Raw genomic sequence first — 24,481 nt, 5'->3', positions numbered from 1 at the left:
CGATTAAAATCTGCTCCAAGAATTTAGAAACAAGATTGAGATTGTCCATAGCCTAATTTGCTACAATAGCTTATTTTCAACTTAATATACATGTGAACCAACAATTAAAACTCTCCAGAATATATACATAAAAAAGATGGATGGCATAAAATGATGTTTACCAAACCTTTATATGAAACATGCTTGACTTTCAAGATATATTCTAACGAATTTTGAAATATTCAGTTTCACTGATTGTACACTACATATTGAATTCGTATCAACTCCACGCCTAATTACCTCTTTGAAATACACGAAAAGCATTGAATTATGCATATATATGGTGCGTCTGTAACCCAGCTACATGTATACCGTGTTTACATGTGATCGGCTTTTGGTTCAGAACCAAAAGCCGATGCAGAGTCGGCTTTTGGTTTATCTTGCACCGCGTTCATACGCTGCATCGGTTCGCGGTTCAGAATCGGCTTTTGGGGCCAAATCCTGAAATGATCCGTGCACCACCAATATACGTCACAGTAAAGGCAACGCTGGATCCGTGCAATTACAAGTACGTCATAATGGTAAAGTAAATGAAATGCACGCCAATTGCCGATGCAGAATCGGCTTTCTGTTTACACGTAGTAAAAAGGCCGATTCTGCATAGGCTCGCGGTTTTGAACCTACTACTTTGGTGGTGCAAAATTGCCGATACTGAACCGGAGAGCCGATGCAAGTTAATCGCGTTTACATGCAACAAAAAAGCCGATTCTGCATCGCAACGGTAATTGTAATCTGATACGGACGTTCGCGGTTCGAGCCGCGCCCCACCACGCCATTGTTGGCCACATCTTTCAAATAATTACATTTAAAGGAGAACGAAACCCTTGAAACCAGCTGAATCCATATCAAAGAGAAAAATCAAAGAAACATATTGTTGAAAGTTTGAGGAAGATTGAATGAATAATAAGAAAGTTATGAGCATTTGAATATTGAGATCACTAGTGCCATGTAGATCCTCCCATCGGCAATGCGACCAAGATCTGTGATGCCACACACGTACAACTCCCTCATTACTTTAGTACTTATTTCACTTATATTCTCACTTTTATAGAGTCTATCACAAGGTGAGGTGTTCTCTTTATGAGAAGACAAGTACAGAGGTTTCACAACATTATATCATTGATGGATCGTTTGTCATATGATTAGAATGAGCAAAAAGGGATGTTTTGGGGTATATTTTCAGTGTCCAAATGGGAGAGTTGTACGTGTGTGACATCACAGATCTTGGTCGCATTGCCAATGGGAGGATCTCCATAACATTAGTGATCTCGACATTCAAATGCTCATAACTCTTTTATTGCTAGTCCTATTTTACTCAAACTTTTGTAGATCTTATTCTTTGATTTTTCTGCTTTCACAAAAGCTAACTTGCTCCAAGAGTTTCATTCTCCTTTAAGGTCAGACTCAGACTCAAGTAATCATATCAAGCTGATAAACGTCTTGAGATATCTAATAACGCACAAACACTTGAACACACTCCCACCCTATCTCACGCGCATACACACGCACACCCACTCACATACAACCACATACGCATATATGCCTACATACAGATTGGTGAAATTAAAGTGATACTCACCATGATGAGAAAAAAAATTGTCAACAACAATGTTCTTAAAAGGACAGCTCCCTTAATAGGTCTCGGTATCCCTTCACTGACCTTCATGCTGACTATGACCTCTCAATTAACCGTTATATATAATATGTTATCCCACTGTTTTCATGGGTAATGAGTCAGTGAAGAAAGTGTACTCTGTGCAGCAGTATTTTCTAAACCATCATGCCGATTTACGGTATAAAAGTAAGAACTTTGGAAGTAGAATGATGTTTCACCTACATGAATGAACAAACATATATCAAAGATTCAGAGACTATAACAGATTTAACAAAAAGATATTCAAAAGGATTTTTCCTCTCATGCATTTTGAACCGCTTTGGGCATGCAATCACAATCGAAAATGGCGCTTTACAAATCCTGTGTAAATAGGATAATAGGATAATACATCAGTATGATTACCGTAACTCCTATTTGATAATGAAATCAAAATAAAAAGGATAGTTTTATTGATATGTTGCGTTACTTGCGTATATACAAGAAATGTAAAATTTATTTTCGTTTTTTTCGAAGAATGACGAAAAGTTCGATTTTTTAAATGAATTGTATTATTTTCCATTTCAGTTTTTACGGTTTGATGATATTAAAATAGATACGGTAGAAATTGTAATTTTCATTTGAATTTATATTGATAACAATTTAAAGTCGAATAGTCTTTTTAACAAGATAAACTTCCCAAATTTCTAGAAATTAAACAGGATTTGAATTGGATTGCGTGGATATGTCCTACAAAACATTTAATTGATGCTTTATAACAGTTTGATATTATCATATCTCAATTATGAAATCATTGTCTAGGAGTCTCCAAATAAATGCTTATTAGAGAAACAGATCAGTCAAAATGATCTATCATTCTGGTTACAGAGCACACACAGCTCCACTCTTTCCTAAGTTTAGAATATTAATACTAGCGTGTTTGTATTAAATATCGATAATTTCATGTATTTAGACTACTAGAAATTACTTCCATCAAATTTGAATCTTTTATTTTGTAAGAATTCTAATATTCAGAATTAAAACACCGGGGACAGTCCGATTATCGTCTATTATGCGAAAAAAAATTGTCATTATCCCGGAAAGCAACTCATAATGGTCTTGTATTCTTGAATGTTGTCCTTAAAGAAGTTAAAAGATTATCTCAACGTACTTAAACTTAGAACATTTCTTCAACACATCCCATCCCCTAGATTTAATTACATCAGTTACATTTCTTTTATGTAAAACATATTTGATAACACGCCCTGGTGATAGAAGTATGCTCTACACATTGGGAAAAAAAGGAACAGCTCAAAAAAAAATTAAAAAGTTAGGCGTATAATGCATCATTGATTATGAAACAAAATGTTGTGAAGTTTTGCGTTCTTCTGTACCTCAACAAAGCCATTTCAATGGATATGTATAAGTTTCATCAGACATATTTGATTAAACGTGTCTGATAAAATTTGCATAACTCAATATACAACGTGGAGCGTTGTGGCCCAGTGGATTAGTCTTCGGACTTTGAAACAGAGGGTCGTGGGTTCGAATCCCAGCCATGGCGTAATTTCCTTCAGCAAGAAACTAATCCACAGTGTGCTGCACTCAACCCAGGTGAGGTAAATGGGTACAGGTTGGAAGTAATTCTTTAAAAAGCTGTGTGCGCTATGAACGCCTAGCTTTGCCGGGTATGATATAGGAGCGCATTGAGCACCTAACAAGGTGGATATGTGCGCAATATAAATACCCTATATTATTATTATTATCACAAACAGATTTAAACTATTTTATTATTTTTATGTATATCAGAATATCATACTTACCGATTTCGTAATAAAACAACTTATTGACTTTAATTTCGATGGCTTGTGCTAAACATCCGCCCCGAATGAAAAGCAAAAGCACCAATGATATTTTTATGTTGGAGACCACGTTCCCAACATTTAGCAGAATTGGTTGGTGAACTTGCTGGTGCCTCAGTCACACTGGCGATTCCAAATCCATTCCGATCACATCAATGACATTATTTCCAATGACATACCATCGGTCGATTTGGCACTCATTTCGTCAGGGTGACTGCGAGAGAGTTAGCCAATAGAATTCATGACAGGATTGACGTCGAACGTTGAAGGGAGTAGAATATTTGTTGGAGTTTAATGGTATTTACACTTCCTTGTACGGGCACATGGCATGAAGAATAAGTAAATAGCACATTGAATGATGTTTCATGTCCGGAATCATTGTTATTACTAATGTTAATTGCAATTCAAGAGAACATTATCATACTAATGTAATTCTTTGTTTGTAGAAAGTACAATTGTAAAACGGTCAACTTAATGGGAAGTTCACCTTGAAGAAAAGTTTGTTGTAAAAACACCAGAAAAAAAAACACTAACAACATATCGGTGGAGGTGTGAGGAAAGTCAATTAAAGAATAAGAAATTTGTTTCAATTTTAAGTTTTCATTTGTGACGTAATTTCGAGCAGCTACCCCATATATTACATCATTTTTTTTTGTAGAAAATTACATGCCATTGTTTTTTTTTTAATTCAAGAAATTCAAGCTTGATCAGATTTTTATTTCAAAATGGTCATAATTTTTGTTCGCTCGGAACTTTAAAGAAAATATTTCCACGTACGCTATGTTTCAATCCATCATTTCGCGACGGCTCATTACACCACTGACCGACGACGTATTTTGTTTTTCTTTCGAAACTTTTTATTGATTAAACAATCGGTATGCACAACAGTAATTATAATATCAATCACATTTACAATGGTATAGGATACAAAAAAATACAAACATACATCACAGTACATGAAAAATGGGTAAAAAAAAAAGTTGTCTGTATATCAAGGATATAATCAAAATATGGTTTTCAACAGGGGTCCATTTTGTATAGTGCAATCCTTTAATATGCCTCTGTTTTGCAATGTTAAGTTCAATTATTTTTGTATTAGAAATGAAAGATATTAGCCCTCTCATACATGGTTGTGTGTTTTTACACTTTTCTACGTAAACATATCTTTTGAACATTAGTACCAAATAGTTAAGTAAAATTTTGTGGGGGCCTTTCCAGTCCAAAATGAATCCAAATATCATTCTTTTCTTACTAACATCTTCAAACTTAACATTAAAATTCTTGCCAATCTTAAAAATAAGTTCCAGTCGAAGATTAAAAATAACATCACACCCATCAAACAAATAAACAGGTGTCTCTAAATTTGAGTGACAGAATGTGCAAGTTTCTGAGTTGACTACTTTCATATTAAACAATGTATGATTAGTATACAATATGAATTAATTTGAATTGAAAAACTCTAATTTCTGCTTCTACTGTGCACTTAAACGGAAGGGTGTAGATTTGAGACCAGTCCTCATCTTGAATATCAAAGGTTGTAGACAACAATATTGTTCCCTAAGTGGTCTGGTTATCAACCCAGACAAAAGGTTCTTGTATATTGCTTTGGATGTCACATTATTTAATGCAGAAGTAACTTTTTCTTTTTGTATCTGACATACATTATTTTTTTCCCAAAACATTTGTAATATCAAAAGATGGAATTCACATTTCCATTCTTTCTTCACTGACTCGATTACTGCCATGTATTGTACAAAATAGTTATTTTTAACACCTTTTCCGTTCCAATAATCAAAATGTAAAAAAAACACATCACTTTTGAAATTATTGCTTCATGAAGGGTACTGCAGTACATTGACCTATTATTAATCAATATGTATTTGTTATTCCATACACCTTGTCTCAGTATGCTAACCTGGCTTGTTTCATTAGTGACCAAGTCCAAATAAATATCTGTCTTTGACCCCGCTTTTAATAAAGCAATATAAAATGAAGGGATATCCTTAATTTTTGGTAGTTTCTCGATTGCATAATTACTGACAAATATAGATTTTCCACCATATGACTTTACGAAATATAAACACACAGATTTATCCAACTATGATCTGATCTAAAGAAATATCGCTGGACCCATTTCACTAGCTGAGTTTTTATCATACATTGAATGTTTGGGAATTTAAGTCCCCCTTCTGCATAATCAGCAAACATAGTTGTTCGTGCAATTTTATCTGGGCCATTCCACATAAATGAAAACATGAGCTTCTCAACTTCTTTTACAAAAGCAATGGGTAATGAAATGTTGGATAATAGATGAATTACTTTGGACATTATAAAAGTTTTCCATATTTGTGTTTTGCCAATCAAGGTAAGTCTTTTGTTTTCAATTTATTTAGTACAATTCTAATCTCTTTAACTCTGGTTTCAAAATTATTTTTCCTTGTTTCTTCTGTATCATATGGAAAGAAGATGCCTAAAACTTTAATTCCTTTTTCTGGCCATAGAATAACACTGTTCTTTTCACCTAGATGACGATTCTTACCAATCCACATGCCCTCAGTTTTTGATTTACTGATACATAAACCAGATATTTTAGAAAATTGCTCAAACTCTTAAAAGACATGTTGTAGGGAGTGACGGTCTTTACAGAAACATGTAATGTCATCTGCATAAGCAGTGTATTTTACTACCTTTCCTTCAACTTCAAAACCCTTTATACTGTCATTATTTCTAAGTCTATTAAAATAAACATCTAATCCCAAAATAAATAATAAGGGCGCAAGAGGGTCCCCTGGTCTTACTCCTCTACTTACTTTGAAATAGCCTGTAGTGAATCCATTTACGAGAACAGTGCTATTGATATCTTTATAAACAGTTTTACCCACTGGATAATGGAAGGCCCTAAAGTTATAAGCTTCCAAACATTGAAAAATAAATGAGTGGCTTGATGAGTCGAATGCCCTGGTAAGACCTATAACGCCATAAGTATGCCTTCCTTTTCTGCATAAAACATTAAGTAACATTAAGATATTAATCGAATTCCTTCACCGATGTATCTACCCTTTATAAATGCCGTCTGTTGACAGTTAATCAGGTTTCCTATTACTTTAGAAATTATTTTTGCTAAACATTTGGAAAAATTTTTTGCATCAACATTTATCAAAGTAATTGGTCTCCAGTTATTCATTTATTGGGCTTTGGGATCAATTTTATCACCCCTTGCCTTTGTGAAACCGACATAGATTGGTCTTTATATGCTGCATTGAAGGAGTCTATCATATATTTTGAGACCAGGGGCCAGAATGTTTCGTATTTTAACCGGTTCTTCTTTTGCTTCATTACATGAGATTAAACCTTCACATGAAGCCTTTGCTGATTTTGTTATCTTTTCTAGATTACTTTGACAAATATAATTGTTGGAGATCTCTTTATCTACTATATCTCATTAAAAAAATAAAGTGAAATATTTCTTGATAAATCATTGAATGTCTGATTGGTTTCTAAGATTCCCATCATTCGTATCCAAAACATCAATAGATGTATTTTCAGCCTGGCTTTTCTCCAATGATGAACAATATTTGTTGCTTTCCCCCCTCTCATACCAATTGCATCTAGATCTCAAAATTGCCACTTCTGCAAAATAATCATACAATTTATGTAATTCCTCTTCAATGTGTTTCTTCTATCTACAACTACTTCATCTAAGCCGTTTCCTTCCATTTCACTTCTTTCACATAAAGTTTTCAATTTATCCTCTAGTTCTTGTCTTAGTCTTCCCTTTCACCTTTTTTCTTCTTTGAGTATGGGATAGTAAATTTTCTAATTTTGTATTTCAGCCAGTCCCACAACATTTTCTAACCATGTTTGTGTTCAAATTCATCAACCCAAGACGGGAGGCTGTCACTGAGCGCCTTAACAAATTCCTCATTCCTTAATGGTCCCATTCTCTGTTTTTCAATATGGAGGTGTACGGTAACATAATGATGATCAGATAAGACACATGGATACATATCATTTTCTACGACAACAGACCGAAGAGCGTCTGTAACCAACCAAAAGTCCAGTCTTGACAGAATATATGGATTGAGTCTCCTTCATGTAAACCTCTTTGTTGTTTGGTTTCCTGTTCTCCACATGTCAATAAGACAAAAGCAAATAAAGAGGCTTTGATAGGAGGAAATTATAATTTGTAAACAAATTTTCGGCATTACTCCTATGTCATGTATGTGTATCGTGATTCAGTTCATCGTGATTTAGCCGCTGCCCGGAAAGCAGTAGATGGCAGGTTCGAATCCCACTGGTTCCTATTTTTTCTGACTTATGATTTTCATTACAGATCGAGCATGCGATCTTAAACACATAGGAGTAATGCCGAAAATTTGTTTACAAAAAAAAGTCAAAAGCATTCTTTCACTTGTTTATATTGTTGTACATGAACGTTTCCACACTGTTCTCGTACTACCACCCTTTCTATCCATATCCAAGTCCTGTATAAAGTTATAGTCTTCTCCTATTATGCATTTCTGTCCTTCATCATTGAATTCTTGTAGTTTCAAATAAAGATCAGTAACAAATTCCATATGTTACTTTTCATTATTGGGTGCATATATATTAACAATGATAAATTTTTCCTTACGTACTTCAACTTTGATGCATAAAAAGCGTCCTACTTTATCATGAATCGAGTCGAGAAGTTTAATATCTGAAGTTCTCTTCAAAATCATACAAACTCCTCTGCTCATCGATGTAACATGGCTAATTATTATACTTGATCTAATTTGATTCCTCCACCATATCTCATCCTTTTTTATGGAATGTGTTTCTTGTAGCAAACTTATATCCTTTTTAAAATTTTGATTAAAAAATGGAAGTATCGCTTTCTAGTCTTAAAATCCCCTAATCCATTTACATTATGCGTCATTAATTTGCGTCAGACGATGGTGCCACTAAAAAACACAAACAATTACAATAAAAAAAACAGAATGACTGCGGCTTTTCCAACCACTTTCTTCATACTTGGAGTGACGCTTTGCGTAGTGAACAAAATCATCTTATAAATCTGTAGGCTTATCAGCATTTGTCTTTTAATAAGATTCAGTATATTAGAACTTCCATTGTTTTTTTTCCACCAATCTGCCAATGTTGTATAAATTTTCAATGCTGAATTTGTCCATACATTCTCAGTTTTTCGTGTACTCTACTTCCTTCTGTGTTTGTTTGTCACGGTAAAACAGCCTAGTCAGATACTTGAAGTAGGCATTTCCATGCTCTGTCTTCAGCTTCTATCGGGTATGCGACATCTTCTTTCGCTGGTTCCCTCGTAGACAAATGGCTTGTCTTTGAATAGTTTTGTGCACTTGCGAGTACGGAGCTTCTTGTGGTATACCTATTGAATGCCACCATAGTCGGGCGGGGAGCCCCCCTTTTCAGATCGCTGACCAGAACGGTGTGCCCTCTCTATGCATAGGTCCTGCCCTCGTAGATCCAAATGAGACTCTCCAAAGGCTTGAATCAGCTTCTCACAATTGCCTTTCTCACAACCTTCAGGAAAGCCAAAGAATACAGCAGTGCATCTCATTTCTCTGGCTGTAAGATCAACAAATCGACCCTTCATTCTTGCATTCTCTTTCTCAAGCTCTCTAACTCTGTCCTTCTTCCTTCAGCTAAAAATCATTGTGTTGTTCCTTTTCTTTCAGTTTGTCAATGTCTTTTCTGTTTTCATTAATTTTCTAAAGGGCAATATCTAAGTTCACATTCATCTTGTCAATTTTATTATTAGTACAATCTACTTTAGTGATGATCGTAAGAAGCATTTCTTCCCATTTCTTTCATATCACTCGGGTAACCTGCCTTGCTGTCATGCCCGTTCGTTCGACGTTTTTTCTCAACATGTCCACCCTCCGGCGGAGCGCCGGACTCTCTCCCCGGCCCGCGCCTCGGGTCCTCAGTGGCTAGTTCTTCAGCCCCTTCAGCACGCGACCTGTCGACAGCGGTCTCTGTTTCCACCTCCATATTTTCTTGTCCTTCTTTGTTTATGACTTATCTTGTGCCTCCTGAGTCGTCTCCAATCTGTTCTAGATAATAATAGATGTTTTGATTTTTCAAGATCCTTTTCATTTCCGTAAAATTCCTCGGACTTGTTCACTCGTTGCAAAACACGTTCTTCTGCTCTACAGCGCCATCTTCCGTCCGATGACGTAGTTTTGATAGTCTGAACTTGTTAGTTTATTATTGGTACTGTTTAGATGTCGTGTTTAAGATGTTCTCAGGATAGCCTGAATGCAATTCATTTGAATTATGAAGTGCATGATATTTTATCCGTTCTGTGACAGCACCCAATTGAATAGGTATGACACTCGATTGTATACTAGTACTTACAAATGGTATCACATGATTATGAAATATCAACAGTAGAATTATATAATATTGACTGGCTTGAGGGGAACATCAAATATATTGCCTGCAATATATTTATGTTCCCCAAAAGAAAAGCCAGTCAATCTTTTATAATGATCCAAATCAGACATCTAGAGCGTGCTCTCTAAGTGTTGGCATGCTTCGCGTGCACTTACCGCCCCCTCTAAAATTAAATCCTGTCTAAGCGGTTGACTGTACAAAAGTCAATCCTGGAGATGATCACTTTGCAAAATTGGCAGAGTTGTTCATTACTAGGTGGCTAATGTCAGCTGTTTCCCTATCGCTTGACATTAAACAATTTGGTAGTAGGCCTGGTATGTCATGTACACATTGCTTAGTAGATATTGTCAACTTTCTCTGTAAAAATGCAGATAAGCAGGGTACTACGACTGTGATGGTAACTACAGATTTCTCTAAGGCATTTGATAGGGTAGACCATACTGTTATCGTATCAAAACTGGTAGATCTACATGTCAACCCTTTCCTTATATCTTGGATTGCAAGCTTCCTCACTGACCGATCCCAGCGTGTTCGCTACCGTGACTGTCTGTCCTCTAGTAGGTATCTCCATGCAGGTGTACCGCAAGGAACACGATTAGGCCCTGCTCTGTTCCTGGTTCTGATCAATGATGCGTTAACATCATCATCATCATCATGTGTTGAACATTGGAAATACGTCGACGACATGACGATAGCGGAGTCAACACAGCGGGGATCGGCCAGTGAGATGCAGACCACGCTCCGTGAACTAGATAACTGGTGTACTACAAATAACATGAATCTGAATGCTTCTAAATGTCATATAATGAGAATCGACTTTGGTAGAGCTATGTTGCCCCCTCTACAATGTAGTTTAAATGGCCAGACCTTGACTGAAGTTGATGCTGTAAAGATCCTTGGCATAAACTTACAGTCCAACCTTAAGTGGAACAATCACGTGAGTGCCATGCTCTCCAAAGCTAGCAAACGATTGTTCATGTTACGATCTTTGAAACCCTTTAAGCTTCCTGAGAAAGATTTGCTTAAAATATATACAGGTTATGTGAGGCCGCTGGTAGAATACGCTGTTCCTGCTTGGCACCCTGGCCTCAATAAACAACAGGCCCTCCAAATTGAAAGAATACAAAAACGAGCCCTAAGGATAATATTAGGTGAACGTTACGTGTCGTATCCAAATGCATTGCAGCTAACACAACTGCAGTCTCTTGAAATTCGTAGGCATGATTTATGCTGCAGATTTGCAGGGTCCTTGTTAAAGTCAACTCAGTTCAGGGACTGGCTCCCAACACCCCGTCAGCATAGGTACTCTTCAGCCTTAAGAAATACAGCACTGTACCCAGTGGTGAGATGTAGAACAGAAAGGTACAAGAGGAGTCCTATTCCATACCTTATTGAGTCACTTAATACCTTGTAATGATGTCGGGGAACTCCTTGCACTCTCTTTCCTCTCTCTCCTCTTACTATTCCATTTTCCTCTGTTACCCCTCTCCTTCTTTCTGTTTCCTCTCTCTTTATCTTCCACTAGCTTTTCCTCTTTGCTAGGATTCCCATGTTATTGTTATAAGAAGCTGTTGCTACTTAATTGAAATGTGTGAGATATGTACATGTATCGATAGTGTTGTCTGCAAGTTTTACTCTTCCTCTCCTTCATTTCTTACTATGTCTCCTTCCCTACCTTTCCGCTTATACCCTCTCCCTTCTCTCTTTCTCTCATCTTTATTTTCCTCCTCTTCTCTCTGTCATCCCCCTATTATGTCCACCTTCATTGTCTTGATACTATATTCCTCCATCTATTTTATTTTCTTCCTTTCTCTTTCTTCTTTCCTTCTTTTTCTATATTGCAGTACACAAAACACTTGAGTAATTTCATCATGAAGTCAAGTAATAAATGGTACATGTATAATTGATATTTGAACGCTTTATATACATACACATCCAGTGCAATCTTGTAGTGCAATCAAGCCAATCATGTAGTGCAATTACAGTGAAGTATAACAGGATAGACATGATAGAAGTGTTGCAATTTTGTCTTTTACATTTTTAACGTTTTCTGTTTTTTGATAGCATGTTGTACTTGTAATACTGTATGTAATATTTCATATTGTTGGCATTGCATCTATCTTTTCTGTCTCCTATCTCCATTATATTTTTTCTTGTTTCCTCCAATTTTCTGTTTCTTCATTCTCCCTATCTCTTTTCTCTTTTAAGCCAAGTCTGCCCCGACTATAGGTTGATTTGAATGAATAGAGGTGGATCGGCTAGAATGTAAAATGTTGAGTGCTATGCCTATATATCTCGGTTATCTATTCGTTCGGGTCGACTTTTTGCTGGGGCGGACTTGTTCTTTTGTTAATACTTCGATGCATGTCCAACAATCTATGATATGTTTTAGTACTCCATTCGACCTTGTTAAACGCCTTTTTGTTTAATTACACCGATTTATCGCTCTCTTTATAATTCAATAATACACAATGCTACTCAATGATTTTGCCAATTATGCATTTCTTTTTCCATGTTGTTCATACTGTTTCCGTTTCACACATGTTAAATACTTATTGATTTTTTACGAACCTAATTCCATATCGCCACTCATTTATGTTTCCTGCTACTTTTGCAAGGTCGAATGGAGGTTACTATGTTTCCTGTATTGACTGGCTGTTTTATTTAGTTATTTATTTTCATCTATATATGATATATACCTTGTTTGTATATTTGCGTTTTTTGTCAATTTATATGTCATATTTTTTACCTTGTACAAGCATTTGTAATTCAGCCTTTGGCTGCAATGAATGTTTTTTTTTAGTATCAATAAAGACCATTATTTATTTATTTTAGGAATGAATTAGGATTTTTGCGGCAGAAGGAGCGATAGCGATCTTATAGCCGATATATTTCGCAGCTGGTGGTGGGTCGCTTGGCATACGTTGGCAATATGCTTGCTTATCTTCATACACTGGTCGAAGAAGACACCCATATTACGAGCGTTTTCTGAAGGAGGGACAGACACACTGCCAACTTGATAATTATGTGGACAATCTTGTTTCGCATATGTGGTGAAGAAAAGACTAACAATTCAGTCTTATTATCATTCGGCTTCACAAAATTCATGACCATCTATTGCCGGATTTCAGCCAGGCAGGTACTAGTAAGACTTGAAATAGCATCAACATCATCATCTCTCACTCTTGGGTCGAATGTCACATATGATTGCGTTTTATCCGCATAGAAGTGAACCTGCAATCCATGATGACGAGCAATTTCTCCAAGAGGTGCAGTGTACAGATTGGAAGAGTATATAGTGGTCCGAGGACGGAACCTTGCGGAACGCCGTACTTCAAGAGAGCCACCTCTGACAAAGTCCCATTGATATTTACCATTTGCCGTCTGCAGTGGAGATACGACCGGAACCATGCTAAGATAGTGGCATCAAGCTTAAAGTCTACATACAATCTCTGGAGAGTACTTCATGGTCTATCGTGTCAAATGGTGCTGACAGATCTACCATGATAATCATGACTGCTTGTTGTCAACTGATCTTAGTATGTCATCAGATATCCGAAGAAGAGCCGTCTCAACACTGTGGAGCTGTTTGTAGGAAGACTGGATGTTATCGTGAAGGTCATTGTCCTGCAGATGTGTCGTCAGTCTCTTCACAAAAAACTTTCTCAGCAACTTTGGCAAGTCATCATTTTCCTTCACAACTGTAGTTGGAATAGGATCTAGGGATCATGACTTTGCATGATTCTTTCTTATGATTCTCTGTATTTCTAAAGGAGATGATCTGGCTTAAATGCAGTTATATGATCATCATACGAGGAAGGTACAGTTCTGTCCAACTCTATGTCTGACTCCTCCCTGTCAGATTTGGATGTGTTTGACGGTACATGTAGGTTACATTTGATAGACTCAATCTTTCCAGTGAAATACCTTGAGAAGTCACTAGCTTAATCAACAAATGAAGAATGATGTGGAAGCGCAGCAGCTGAATTGGTCTTGCGATGCATAAGTTTGTTGAAAATTCCATATGATGTTTTTGTGCTTTTTTATAATTTCCACACTCGACTATATGCTCATTGAACAAAGTAGCCTTCGCATCTTCAAACAATAATTTGACCACGTTCCTCTGGTGATTGACCAATTGTTTATACACTGTGAGAGCTTTGTTCGCCTCAATCGTCGTTCAAGTTGTATCCGCCTTCATTTGGTATTAGCGATACATTCGTCGTACCAAGACACTGCAGGCTGTTCCACAATGAAACATGTACGTTGTGGAGTATGTTTATCCAGCAATACCCTCATAACATCATTAAACTGGTGAACTAATTCTCCAGCAGAGCTGACATCAGCAAATAAACTCGACCCTTCTTTATCTGATCCAAGCTGGGTTGAATCAAACGACATACCCTAACATACATTGGTAAATTGTCACTTGGTCAATAGGCCTACTTATAAAAGTTGTGTAATGATATTCTTCATAGGCTTTGGTTTCTCAAGTTGAAGAAGGCAATGGACAGAGCAATGATCTGATAGCAAGTCCTGAACTGTCACATAATGCACAATCCCATCGTTGACACGGGTGATAACAAGATCTACAGTGCGTATCAAAAAAAGTTTACACTTTGAAAAAGCCCCGGGAATTAAAAAAATATACAACATGTGGGTAACTCTTTCACATATAATATTGGGTTTGGGTCTCATCTATCCAATGAAATTAAAAGTTTTGACAGAATGCTACACTTGAATGAGCACTGGCCATTTTTGTAAAGCTCGCAGAAATCTGTTTGCGCAGAAATGCTCGTTTTCACGCTGTGTCAAGGGAAAAGGGAGAAATAAAACTTACCCTGCAAAACATTTCTCATACATTTCCCTTGCACTTTTAGTCTATTGAAATAAAACGGATACATTCAAACATTTTGTAACAATTTTGCCACCCAAATTGAAATTTCAACACGTAAGCACAACCTTTACCCTTTTTGTGCCAGCTGGATCTGAGGACATAACTGAATCTGAACAAAAGTTTATATCAGACATCTCCCGCATTTTTTCACTAAGTTTTTATCATTTAAAGTGGGTTTACATTTCATTTTTCATTTAATACTTGTTTCTCCACACTTTTTCCAAGCTTGACAATGATTAACAAAATTAAAATCAAGCCTAAGCCATTTCATGTAAATCACAGTTCAGTGTAAAGCAAATATCGTAACGATGGCCTCGGTGTGTGGGGGAGTGGGATGGGGTGCAATGCACCATTCGAAGTGTTTTTGGCAAGGAAACAAGTTAAAAAGGTAAAATATATCTTCAAATCAATATTACTAGCTAAATTCCACGTGTTCTTTGTGATTAAGGTCTACTTTTATTCGCATAACTATTTCAAAGTTCTGCGCAAATAATTTTTCACTAACTTTTCAAAAGCAAGTGGTGCTCACTCAAGCGGAAATATGTTTCGACAGTTATATCGTCATTTGCTTAAATGGATCTGTACTAATGTAAAAATGTGGAAAAATCTTCAGGATATTACAAATGTATAATTTTACAGGACTTTTTCTAAGTGTAAATTTTTTTTTGATACGCACTGTAGAATGTGCCTAGACTCATGGGTAGGTTCCACAACTACTGAGATTGTGATCTTGAAGCAACCTTATAAAATCTCTGGTGTAGCTACACTGCTGACTGTCCCAATGAATGTTAAAATCTCCTAAGATGAACAGTTTCCCTGTGAAGAGAGAGTATTTGTCTAACAATGCCGACAATTCCTGGAAAAATCCGTCTAGGTAGCGCTGTTCTTTTTTTTTTTTAAGCAGACGATAAACAGTAACAACTTACATCCTTGAAGCTCCTCGAGCATGTTGAGTAGATCAGTTTCAAGGAACTCAAAAGATTTTCGTTGCAATAAGTGATTTTCAAAACTTTCACGCACACAGGCAAGATTTTTGTAGAGAATGCCTACATCTCTACCCTCCGATGTATTATGGGGACATGTAGCAGTCTGTAACCAGGTCCTATTCTAGATGCACTCACAGGCTCGTCATGCTTAAACCATGTTTCAGTTCGGGCTAATACATCAATATCTTTAATGTGATCTTTGATCAAATCCGATCAACTACATGTTGACTGGCAATTAATCAGTCCGAGTTTAACCCTAGCTAAATCAAAATTACATGTAACAGATTGTTCAGTAAAAGCGACCTTCTTTCCACCCCTGCAAAGTAGATCAACTTTCATTATAGATACAGTAACAGTGCTATTGTAAAGGAGGTGCTGACACATTAGACTACTCATAGCATCACACAATAGCCTTCTTAAAACATCCCATTGTATATCAACTTCAACTTGACTGATCATGAATGACAAACATTAGAAGGTACTGAGCTCAAATACATTACGTGAACAAGTACATGAGGGAAAAGCTGGAATGACAGCAACTAAGGACAGAATAAACTGGGTACCAAATTTCCAGCCAGTAAACTTTCCAGAACAAGTTGAAAAAGGTCCTCCACATTCCATGTACCAATCCAGTCCAGATGGAATCACTCGAAACTCACATATACAACTGGATCACCGGAGAACGGAAACTTTCAAGCTCGGAAGTTAGAAGTACCGATAATTATATAAGTAGATTTTATTCAATCTTCAAAATCAGAAAAAGAAATGAAAAAACATAAGTATGCTGCAAAATACACTTATTTTGTCAAAATACATTATTTGACTCATATTGTTTACGATTCGAGTAATTGAATCTAATTATCGTTCAACAACCATGCCTTGATCTTTATGACAGCTATTTTCTGTATCTAAACTGAATAATGTTCATATGTAACACCTTATCTTAATTGTTATGATCTTCCTATGTTGTCATTTAGAAATAAATACGTTTAAACCGGAATCAAGTCTTCATTGACTATTTATTTATGTGTACAGAAACTCTCTTAAACGAAATAGTTCCCTTTGTCTAAATATTGAATTTAAACATTCTTCAAAATAATTCAGTACCTCTCATGAGTCTGTGAGCAGTAAAATAGGGTACCGTCTTATATCATTTGCTCTAAAAAATATTATCTAATCCATTCTCAATAGTCCTAAATGGTTTTGTCTCTATCAAATCCTATGAGAGCTGATAATCTACAACCAAAATTAATTAAATTAAATACCAGCTACATCACCACCATCATGGTTTATGAATCAATGTAAAAAATTATATATATTCATTCTTCACTTTAAGCAAAACGTAAATTTCTCTTCTTTATCTAAACTTCATTCTCGGAATCTGTAATAGACTAACATCCATTCACCGAAATACGGTTTGTTTACATCTCTTACGCCCTCTGCGTCTTTACGCTACTATACTCATTGGCATAATTTGCCCGATTTACTTTCATTGACACGTAAGTACCCTTACGCCAAATTGACCTTGAATTTCATTCAAATGAAGCAAAAATAGTTTCCCTTTTTTCACATTAACTAAACAAAATATAATTCTTTCTAAGACATATACAGATACAATAAGTATTAATTATGCAAACTTACTTCTTGTTCGGCATTCTAACTGCTTCAGTTTGGGGAAGTTTATTGATTATTCTGACGTTATCGTCGAAGAAAAACATTCATGTTTTTTAGCATTCGGCAAGAGGGCTGACCTCATGCGGTCGATTTAAAAAGTCAAATCTAAAAGGAAATAATCAAACGAAAAAGGTTTGCTCGGCAAACCAACAACAATATACAAACACTACAACAAAATTTGATAGAGCCAAAACAGGGGTCGCCAACATAGGGCGCACACACCAGAAAAAAAAATCCTCTATTTACAAATCCCCCATTATGACATCATTGACAAAACCATCATGGTAGAAAATAATATTAAACGAGGTATTATGTCTTTAAGAATTTGTGTTCGTGCGACTCGTACTTAACTTTTCCAACTCTAAATCAAGACAACTTGTCAAACGTCTGTGCCATGTCTGATAGCATGGTTCCTCTCTAAGGATGCTTTGCGTCTTTTAATCGCAGCTCTCATGCAGTTCTCGTTGTTTTGTTTATGATTGCGATGAATTTAAATGAAAAGCTGGCAGCAGCATTCCTGCGTTACTTCTGAAGGTTTCCATGGCGAAGAAGAATAGTGTCGCGGTTGTACCGTGCACCATGGATTCTTTCTTGAGGGAGTCATGCGGGAAAGATGTGGATCTAACTTTCAGCAAAGTGCCTAATAAAGGATTGCTCTCTGTTGGGGGGGGGGGGTGGCCAAACATTTAAGGTAGAGCCTATATACAGTGCCGGCCGCAGGAAACGTCACGCCCGAGCACGCAAACACCCTAGGGGGCTTTTGCGTCTAACCGAGGGTATTCAAGGGGAGCCCCCTATGGTGTTTAGACGCGCCCGCAGTTTTCTGCGTGCTATATAATAGTGGGTTTTCGCCCAGCGTCGTACGACGTAGAACGTACGTGTGCAAAAATCGCCAACTTTCATGGAAACAGAGGCCCGAGCGTTCTTGAGCTCAAATCACGGACGGTTCTTCCGCAAATTAGCGGGCGTCCGCATTAGAACGTAGGATTTGTCAACAGCCGTCAACAGCCAATCAGATCGCTTGTAGAGCGAGCAAGCTGAGCCGATCGATGTAAACACATTCGCCCATCGCGTGCATGCACATGTTGTACTCTACTCTGACTACACTGATAGCTGAAAGCTTCAAAACATGGACTCGAATGCGAGTTTTTCGGTGAGTACCATTTCAATTATACTAAAATCAAGCTAAGTATAATTTCAAAATGTTACAGTAGAAGTTTAAACGAGTATGATTATTGAAATATGATTGAAAAGCCGTTGCATGGCTCGGTCGACGACGCGACTGCAAGACACATGGCACTGCCAGTTGTGTGCACATAGTAGGAACATATACAATGCACATGTTGGCGTGTCAACATTACATGCCAACCATGCCAGCCGGTCGATCCGGCCGCGTTCAGCGATTTGCGAAACTGCTTACAAGCGAGAGTTGAGCGCGACGGACGCACGAACAAAGAGATCGTTCTACGTCGTAGATAGCGTCGTACGACGCTGGGCGAAAACCCACTAGTATTGGCCGTGCCCGCACTTATCCTCGGCTACCCTAGGGTACGTATATTGCATTATGTTTACATGTGCATGTACTTTGGTCATCTTGTGATAGACCATTATGTTTTTAAACTAGCGTGATCGGAATCTATTGTAGATTATTATTTTTTATTTTAGATGTTATTTGTATTCTTTTCTTTCATTTTTTAATTTCTGTTTTCCCTTTTAATTCTTTTCCCTTATTTCCTCTTTCCCTTTCTTCCTTTATTGCTTCCTTCATGTTTTCTTCTGTCTTTGTTTCTTTCAAATAATGAAGGAATTCTTTTTCTTTCTTTCTCTTTTCCTCTATTTTTCTCCTTATGTTTTTTCTTTCACACATTTATTCATCTTCCCTTCCTTTATTTTAATTCTTTCTTTCTTTATTCATTTCAAGTAATGACGGAAACCGTTATCTGTCTTTCATTCTTTCTTTCATCCTTTTCTTTTTTTTTCTTTTTAATTTTTCCTTATTTTTTTCTTTCCTCTCAATTAATTTCTTGTTTCCTCATTTTTTCTCTCTTCTTTCTTCCGCTCACCCTCCCTTCCCCTTTCTTAATATATTTTGTTAACAAGTCTAACATTGTGTAGCCTTTTTGTTGATTTTTGGCCTGGCTCGGTCGATCCGATGGTACATAGTGCTTTGTCGATTGTCCCGTATTTAATTTTGTGAAATCTGGTCACCCTGGCTGGAACGTCGAATTTATTGCTTTTTATTTACCGCAATGAATCTAATCAATTAATCTAATTTGATGCATATAAGGTAAACTTTTTTTCCTTACGCCTTACGTGGGAGGCATACATGTATCATACAAACTTGTTTTTTTTAAATAGGACACAATTGTGATTTAATGTCATGGAGATCATTTCTCTATCTTTTGGGATAAGTTTTGTTTTCATACATACCCATTCATCTCCCTTCAGCGTGAAATATACACCTTTTATGAACAGTGTAAGAACTAGACAACATTTGAAACATTCTTCCTTAAGTTTTAACTGGGGCACAGGGCGGAATCAGGAAAGAAGAAAGAAAGGCATATCAACAAAAAATAATTAAAATAGATAAAAGACATTAATAAGCATACTTGATTTTTCTTTGTAAATCAAAGTGTTAACAAACATTAATGACAAACTTAAAATAAAACAGAATTATGAATATCAAAGGCATTTGTGAATTCTCATTAAAACAAACGTGCGGTCAATATTGGGATCGTCAATTCGTTGACATGGTTGATAAAACCCTATTAAAGGAAATGAAAGGTACGTGAAAACGAATACTAGTATGACCAAGATCATACAAAGTAGACGTGCAAAAAGTTGTGCTCATCGATTTGTTATTTGGTTCTTTTGTTATTGTCAACAGCCTGGTAGTCTTGCTCCCCGCCCACACATTTGATCTCCTTTGATCACATCCGCTTCCCAATTTATGACAGGATGTTCATAGAAATGGGGTGGGGGATTAATTTGTTGATGCGTTAACAACAATAGATGAGGATGTTCTTTTCATTTCGGTTCAAATCGGGTCTCTAAAGCCCTCACCCTATACAACAAGTGGAATGCCTCTGGCCGTCTCACCTGCATCACGCGATTCAATATAGCAGCAGTGCTGATTTTGAAAACTACTATAACTCGCACAAGATGTTCAGTGATACTTGGTTACTCTTATTTCCACGTTTTATGAACTAGACCAATACACTTATAGAAATATGATGGCAATTCAACAAATACCCCCAACGTGGCCAAAGTTCTTTGACCTTACATGACCTTTGACCTTGATCATGTGACCTGAAACTCGCGCAGGATGTTCAGTGATACTTGATTACTATTATGTCCAAGTTTTAAAACTAGACCAACACACTTTCAAATTTATGGCTGTAATTCAACAAATACCCCAATTTGGCCAAAGTTCATTGACCCTAAATGACCTTTGACCTTGATCATGTGACCTGAAACTTGCACAGGATGTTCAGTAATACTTGATTACTATTATGTCCAAGTTTCATGAATCAGATCCATAAACTTTCAAAGTTATGATGGTAATTCAACAGATACCCCTAATTCGGCCAAAGTTCATTGACCCTAAATGACCTTTGACCTTGGTCATGTGACGTGAAACTCATGCAGGATGTTCAGTGATACTTGATTAACCTTATGTATAAGTTTCATGAACTAGGTCCATATATTTTCTAAGTTATGATGACATTTCAAAAACTTAACCTTAGGTTAAGATTTTGATGTTGATTCCCCCAACATGGTCTAAGTTCATTGACCCTAAATAACCTTTGACCTTGGTCATGTGACATGAAACTCAGGCAGGATGTTCAGTAATACTTGATTAACCTTATGGCCAAGTTTCATGAACTAGGTCCATATACTTTCTAAGTTATGCTGTCATTTCAAAAACTTAACCTCAGGTTAAGATTTGGTGTTGACGCCGCCGCCGCCGTCGCCGCCGCCGCCGCCGTCGCCGTCGCCGCTGCCGTCGGAAAAGCGGCGCCTATAGTCTCACTCTGCTATGCAGGTGAGACAAAAATATAAATTTACCTAAATGTAACAGATGGAACAGATTTATCTTTTTGCTAAAACATCTGATTACATTACCTGCTCTCTATGGCGGTTTTTAAGTTACATTCGTAGATATTCGAATTGGGAAGAGATGAAAGTGGTGGAAATAATAAAGGAGAAGAAGGAAGAGGAGGATGAGAAAAATGATGAGGGGTTCCAGCTTCATGATGAGAACAACACATATATTTCGCGCAATTTTATAAAAACTTATAGATGGGATTAAAACGAATATTAATATCCCTGATACACCTAACACGAATAATTGACGTCGAAGTAAAGATTAAACTATCATATTTACGAACTGCGGTTTTATATTGATAGATTTATTTATTTTATTTCAGTAAAGCAAGATTTTCCTTCGAAATGTATTTTGTTATATGAATTGGACATGATAAAACCAAGTCACAACTTGGTATAATACAGAATTCAGTGTTATATGGCAGCCAAATATAATAATACATGACATTTGTAAAGCGCTCTTTCCATCTTGATTGGATGCTCAATGCGTTTCAGAGCAAACCAACAAAAGCTATTTACATAATGTAACTATTTAAAAAAAATCTAGCACATTTAGCTTCAATGTTTAAACACATACCCAAGTAAAAGTATGTTTTCGAAAGCTACTATGACGAAGTGTGTGGAATGAGTACTTAACGAGTTAATAATCACTTGCCGACAAAGCAAGAATGGATCTATACAAACCATTCTTTTCTTTTGTTAAGAGTTTTGGTGGGTGCTCACGCAAACGCTAACTATCAAACCTAACAATTATTTTCGGGGAACAACGGAGTTAGTCAAGCCAAGTTAAAGAATGAAAGCCCCGTCCCGGTTCACCTCTATGTAGTCGAAAATCCTTTTAATCATCACGCGTGAGCATTTTTACTGAGTAAAACAAGTTTCATAACTAAGTACTGCAGAACTATATGGTATCCATATTACCATGAAAAAATAAGCCCCCTCTATTTTCTCTTTCTCCCCTTTCCCCCTCTTTTCTTCGCTCCCTTCTCCTTCTCTCACTTGTTCTATTTTCCTTCTCATTTTCCCTCCATCCCTTCCTATTTGCATTTTTCTTTCATTTTTCTTTCTTCTTTCTTGAATGAGCGGATGTTAATTCGGGACAAGTTTTTAATTGATGCAACGAGAGCAAGAAATTGTGAGCATGGTGAGAGAAAATAATTACAAGATTGAGCGCAAGAATGTTCAATACTTGCCATCAGCGTAAAAATGGGCAGATGCGAGTTACTAAAGTATTTTCTGACATGAAAAACTGGACAATTTCTCAGATTTTTCTTCCAGCTTTCTCTCTTTTCCTTTACTTTTTTCTTAAGTCCCACTGTTATCGTCCCCTGTACTTTTTACCTTTTCCTGCGCCCTTCCTTCTCTTCCCTCCTTCGTTTTTTACTCCATTTTATTATGTCTCCCTTCTTCATTTTATTTAATTTCCCCCTCCTTATCATTCTCTCTTTCTCATTCTGTCCTTCCTTTTCTTCCTTTGTCTCTTCATCTCCCGTTCGATTTTCAATATATTTTCCTTTTCTCCTTTTCCCTCTTTTCTTTCTGTCTCACCTTCCCTTTTTTCATCCCCTCTGTTTTCTTCTCCATTTCACCTTTCTTTAGCCCTCTCCCTCTTTCTCCTCTTCGCCCCCTATATTTTCTCTTTCTTCCCTTTCCCCTTCTCTCACTTTTTCTATTTCTCTTATCTCGTTCCTTCTCGTCTTCAACCCATCCCTTCATTTTCGCCTTTTCTTTCATTTTTGCTTTCTCCTCCCTTTTATCTGCATCTCGTAGATCCGCGCCTGAAAGGCATGTCAGGGTATATAAAAAAGGATGACCATGCAGGCAAAGAATAGAGTAAATAGTTCTAGGACGACCTCCGGAATGTAGGGGCAACATCGACAAATACCTGCCCCTTTGTCAGAAACTCATTTACGATCACGACTAACCATGTCAGTGAATGAAATAACGGACACCACGGGAAGAATATTCATATATAGGAAAGGACCCTTTAAGCTGGTGCCAGTGTGTAATCGAACACAATAAGTAATTCGGTGAAAAAGCCTAAAATCACAGTTATCAACCCAAAACTTTGTAGTTTTCATAACAGATTTTATCCACGATAAATTATCGAAAACTGATGCTTGATTTGAGATAAAAATCACATGCAGTCTTGAATGTGTCAAATCAGACCTCTTCTTTCGACCAAGAATGCACGGCCGAACATCCTAGGAAAACACCCTAGGATAGACGCGGGCACTATCCTCGGGTGCTCCCCTAGGGCACTCATGTCCTAGGGGAGCGGACGCGGGCATCTTCCCTCGTCCGCTCCCCTCAAATGTCCGCTACGGGCTACCGCGTTCGCCCTAGGGGGCACTGTGACGTTTCCCGCGGCCGGCACTGTACATGCAGATAGACATGGCGACATGAAGAACCCCATTGCATACAAGCTTTGGCCATCTATCTGGAGACTATAACACGAAGCATGGTAATTGATCGTAGGGCCATATTAACGATTGATTACCCAATATTATTATGAACAATCAATCATATAAACGAATAGGCCCTTAGAATGGCTCAAGACCTAATGTGACTTCTTTGCATGAATTATCTACAATTGTATATGTGATGAGTAATGTATGCTTATTAAATGTAGTATCTGTATCCATAATTTATATTCACTCACAATTTGGATCATTATCTTGCACTGTGTGTTCTCTAATTTTGTGCTTACGTGTGTGCCTTATTTTTTGCTCATGAAATAACTTGATAATTACTATGTATGTATTCATTGTTCATTAAAAAAATTATAGGGCATGTCATGCCCAAATGATTAAATGATTTATAACAAGAAAGTCAAAAAGGGGCCTAAGCTTTCGATCCTAGCAGAATCTTCGTCGGATGCAAAATGACAAACATATAAAGTGGAACAACC

This window comes from Lytechinus pictus, chromosome 9 (genome assembly GCF_037042905.1).
Source record: "Lytechinus pictus isolate F3 Inbred chromosome 9, Lp3.0, whole genome shotgun sequence".
NCBI classification, from domain to species: domain Eukaryota; kingdom Metazoa; phylum Echinodermata; class Echinoidea; order Temnopleuroida; family Toxopneustidae; genus Lytechinus; species Lytechinus pictus.
This window is presented reverse-complemented; position numbering follows the sequence as displayed.